A 5316-nucleotide genomic window follows, 5' to 3' on the forward strand; every position below is an offset into this window, starting at 1 on the left:
TTTTAACTCTCCAGTGTGGCCAGTTAGAAAGCCCAACGGGACGTGGTGACTTACAATAGATTTTTGGCGGCTAAATGTCAACGCTGATCCTCTAACCGCCGCAGTCCCCAATCTGGCTGAACTAATAACCATGATATAGGAAAAGGCTCATCCAATCATGACAACAATAGATGTCAAGGACATGTTTTTTATGATACCATTGCAGCCAGAAGACAGAGATCACTTTGCTTTCACCTGGGAAGGGCAACAATACACTTTCACCCGACTTCCCCAAGGGTACAAACATTCTCCCACATTAGCTCGTCACGCTTTAGCCCAAGAGCTAGAAAAAATACCCAAACCCGAAGGCATAGCTGTTTATCAGTACATTGATGATATTCTTGTGGGTGGAAATGAAATAACAGAAGTAGGGGCAACCCAACAGGATATAATTACACATTTAGAAAATCTGGGTTTGCAAATTCCCCCCAAAAAAGGTCCAAAAGCCCTCACAAGAAGTAAAATTCCTGGGAATCTGGTGGAAGGGAGGGATGACCTGCATCCCGCCGGACACTCTTGCTTCCTTAGATCAGATCAAAATGCCTGAATCAAAAAAGGATTTGCAGCATGTTTTAGGGTTGTTGTTTTTTTGGAGGAAACACATCCCAGACTTTTCTATCATTGCTAGACCTCTTCACGATTTGTTAAGAAAAGGGGTAAAATGGGAATGGACAGCTTCTCAGGAAGAAGCTATGCGATTACTAATTTTTGAAGCGACAGCTCACCAAGCCCTTGGTCCTATTCACCCTACAGACCCTTTTCAGGTGGAATGGGGGTTTGCTTTATCAGGCTTGTCCATTCACATATGGCAGAGAGTCCCTGAGGGTCCAACCCGACCTGTGGGATTTTTCTCCTGGGGTTTTAGGGATGCCGAAAAGAGATACACTGCTCGGGAGAAAGGTTTGTTTGTTGTTAGTTTGGCTCTAGTAGAAGTAGAGAAGATTGCATGACAGCAGCCAATCGTATTAAGAGGCCCATTTAAAGTCATAAAAACAGTCACTTCTGGGACCCCTCCTCCTGATGGGGTAGCCCAAAAGGCCTCAGTACGAAAGTGGTATGCTCAGATTGAACATTATTGTAACATTTTCTTGGTATCTGAAGGAGCTTTAAAAAATCTGGCTATACAAGAAATTGAGAGCTTGGACAATGACCAAGACAAACCTGCCTCAGTGATTCAAGTTGCACCTCCCTTTTCGCATGGTTGGTCAGCTAGTGCTTGGTTTACTGATGCTTCTGCTAAAAGAGAAGGAAAAGCATGGAAATACAGGGCAGTCGCACTCCATACCTCTTCCGAAGAACAGATTATAACAGAGGGAGAGGGTAGTGCACAAGTAGGTGAATTAATTGCAGTATGGAGTGTTTTCCAACATGAAACACAAACTGCTACCCCTGTACACATTTATACTGACTCTTATGCTGTGTTTAAGGGCTGTACCGAGTGGCTTCCTTTCTGGGAACAGAACGGATGGGAAGTTAATAGGATTCCAGTGTGGCAGAAAGAAAAGTGGCAAGAAATCTTAAGTATTGCTAGAAAAGGAAACTTTGCTGTGGGCTGGGTGGTTTCTCATCAGGTAGATGGGGGATCCGCAGGAGAATGGAATAACCGAGCTGATGAATTAGCAAGATTGGCCCCTGTACAAAAGGATCAAATTTCAGAAGACTGGGAACGCTTGTTAGAATGGTTACACGTAAAGCGCAAACATACTGGAGCTAAAGACTTGTATCGTGAAGCTCTGGCCCGAGGCTGGCCTGTCACCAGAGAAATGTGTAAAACCTACATATCAGCTTGCGAACAATGTTGGAGATGTCTAGAAAGGCACCCTTTAGAAGATAACCCTCTGCATTTAAGGGAAGGTAAAGGTTTGTGGGATGCCTGGCAGGTGGATTACATTGGCCCCTTTAAGAAATCAGGGGGCAAGCATTTCGTACTGGCGGGAGTGGAAATTACATCAGGATTAGTCCAAGCAGAAGCTTTTTAAAAAGCTACAGGTGAAAATACTGTGAAAGCATTGCAAGAACGGTTTGGAACTTTTCCAAAGCCACAAGAAATACAGTCTGACAACGGTTCCCATTTCACTGCTAAAATCGTACAAGATTGGGCACAAAGTGAAGGGATTACATGGATTTTTCACACCCCATATTACCCACAGGCTAATGAAATTGTAGAAAGAACAAACGGCCTCCTAAAACGGTTTTTTGTGGCAAGCTGTCACAGGGGTAAATGACAGGTGGGGGGTAAATGGATGCCCCAAAATCACTGCTTTCTGTCCAAAAGCCCCTTCTTTGATTCCCTCTCTAAAGGGACCAAATGATTCCAAGGGTCCAGCCCATTACCCAGGACAGCCAGTCCTGGTGGAACTCCCCACTGTGGGAAGTGTACCACTGGTATTGAAAACCCCTTTAAACGCAAATTCATGGGTAGCTTCCGATGCCCTGGGCAAGGAACATCGGATAAATACCCGGTGGATAATTCCGTCATTTAAATTATTTTTGCCCTGAAGAGGCGAGCCCTGTTTGTTTTCCTTTTTGCAGGAGAACTCCGAGGGACACAGAGAATAACACGAATCATCCAAGAATCGAATCTGAAGGCCTAGTTTGCCAAGATGACCAAAAGTATAACTGGGTTACTAATACTTTTCTGCATCCTCTCACCTATTCATAACCAAAAATATGCTAAATGGCCTTGGTCTGAAGCTACTGTTAGATACACTACTGCTCTAGGACCATATCCCAAAGACTGCTTTCCAAGTTTCGCTACTGTAGTAATGCATGATGGCAAAGTGTATCGCCTAAATGAATGGAAGTGGGATAGGAAGGATTGGATTAGAGTCCTGAATGGTACAATTGGAGAAAAAATTAAAGTAGGATGCAGAAAGGTAGAAGGATATAACCATGAGAAAGTCTCTTCAATTACAGTTACTGGAAACCTTTTAGATCTAAATTCGACAACCCAAATTCACCCTAACATCTCAGCAAAACTCTGTCCTACTGCGGAGTAGAAATGTGATAAAAAATATTCTCTCATTTTGTGTTGTCGCCAAAAGAATCTCAGCAATTACAACAATACCACCTTGGACCCAAGTACCTACAACATGGAGATTACTAAATCCTGCAAGGATGAAGAAACTGATTGTTGGCACAACATCACTTTAACAAGGACCATCTGGGTGGTGTGTAATTGGCGAAACAATCATGCTAACCGGTCAGAACTACTAGGCCTGAACTACAAATTTAAAATAAATGCTGTCTCTGAACCCCTAGTGACACTTGTAGCAATAGTAGCCTATCACAACAAAGACAGCGTTTTCACACCAAATGACAAAAATAAAACTTCACCCTCTTTTATGGTGGTCCAGGGTGACGACCTCTCCGTGCAATGCAGACTGATTACTGAGTCCCTCACCGAACCAGCAAACAGCTATGGAATTGGGCTACACGGCTCTACTATATCATGCAAAAGACAAAGCCAAAATTGTTGGCTAAATTTGACTGCAATACAATATGCTCATAAAGTAATGTGTGGTAAAAATAATACCAAACATTGGGGGGAACTCAGGATAGAGGTCGTGACACCTACCACCCAACTGTACCTAGTTGTACCTAGTCCGGAAATTTTTGAAATTGGACCATATGTGATCAAAAATATAGGCCAACAACAAATGTTGTTCAATCCAGAATGGTCTCTCAGGCGTGTTGAGTTGTTAATGCAGAATAACATTTCTGAGATTCAGCCAGCCTGCTCTCCCTTCTTAAGGACCTCCTTCGAAGGATGGACAACCTGGCTGAGGAAACTAATTCCTAATAGAACACCAAGAGACCTAACTGGTGTGTTGGGGACAGGATTGGGAGTTCTAAATGGTATTGATTCAGAGATATTAATGAATAAATTGGCTGCTACAACTAGTGATTTAGCAAAATTGCAAATGCCCTTGCAGTCTTCCCTATTGGCTTTGGGAACTAACCAGTGGCTGTTATCCAAAGTATTACCAAAATGGGAAAAGGTAAATGTAAAAGACCACGAACTGATAATTGATGCACTTGGTGTAGTCCAAAATAACCTTTCTTTGGCTCTCAGTTGTACTCAGGCACAACTGTGGATGCAATCAGTGGCCGCCTCGATCATAAGAGAAGGTGAAGAAGGCACTTTCCCTACCGAAATTCGGAAAATTGTTTGGGACAGTACCACTGAATTTGAGAGACAACTCCAGTCCTGGTGGACTTAGGTAAACTTTACCTATAACCCCATCACGAACACAGCCATGACCTTTGTGTTAACCATACATAATGCTACAATATACATAATTTACCCAATCATTGCATTAGGGTTGAACCACAACGTAACTATACTCTGTCCTTTCGAGCATAGAGTATGGGCCCAAAAAGTAGATGAAAAATGGCAAACTGTTAATTTAGAATCTTGCATTGTGCGAGAACAGCAAGGATTCATCTGTGAAAGTAATACAATCAGTGCTCAAGACATTTGTCTGGACACTGAGCAGAATGTTTGCCACTTTGAGGTTCGTCCTGATAATCGAGAAACGGTACTAGTGTATATTGGCAAAGGTTGTGTGTGCTTGAGGACCACTTGCAACTCTATATTAGTAGATACAGTCATGGTAAATGTTAAAAATGTTAAAAATAATTAATTTTTGTGTTTGTAATTTTGCTAAAATTAATGGATTTGAATTTTCTTATCTCGCACCAGTTATATCTCATCAACTTATACAATCTAATTACACGCTGATTCAAGAATTACTGCCTACACCTATCAGGATGAATCTTACATTGGTAAAGGAATTGTTGCAACACCAAGACCTGATCAAGATCTGAGAGAACTGAGGCCCTGACACAAAGAACGCATGGACAATGACTTGGAGAGAGGCCCGAGGAGAAGCATCGTGTTGCACTGGTTTCTCCGATATGGGGGGGCTGCTGCTTACAATGGCTGCTGTATGGACTTCACCTGCTGCTTCAGCCAAACCAGCCCCCGCCTCCTGAAAGTGATTGTTACGAGGGTCTCTTTGACCCAGGGACAATAGCTGCCGTCCAGAAGAAGTGTTCTCACCTGCAGCCTCAGTCACACCTGTCCCCCACCTGCTCCCCCAAACAATGGCCAACGAAAAGGAGCATGCCCAGAAGCTTGCCAAGGGTCCTGAGGTCACCCAATGGACCAGAGAAAGACCCCTGAATGCTGGCCACATAAGCGTTGGCAAAAGAAAGTGTGAATCTTTCGAGCCTGCGCAGTACAAGCCTGGGTTGCCAAATCAAGGCGGAGAC

At 43.3% G+C, this 5316-nt stretch overlaps 1 pseudogene; it reads left to right on the forward strand.

Annotated features, from left to right (window-relative positions):
• Positions 1–3131: 3131 nt before the first annotated feature.
• On the forward strand, positions 3132–4878 carry LOC139826341 (uncharacterized; annotated as a pseudogene).
• Positions 4879–5316: the final 438 nt, after the last annotated feature.

This window comes from Patagioenas fasciata, chromosome W, assembly GCF_037038585.1.
Source record: "Patagioenas fasciata isolate bPatFas1 chromosome W, bPatFas1.hap1, whole genome shotgun sequence".
Classification (NCBI taxonomy): Eukaryota; Metazoa; Chordata; class Aves; order Columbiformes; family Columbidae; genus Patagioenas; species Patagioenas fasciata.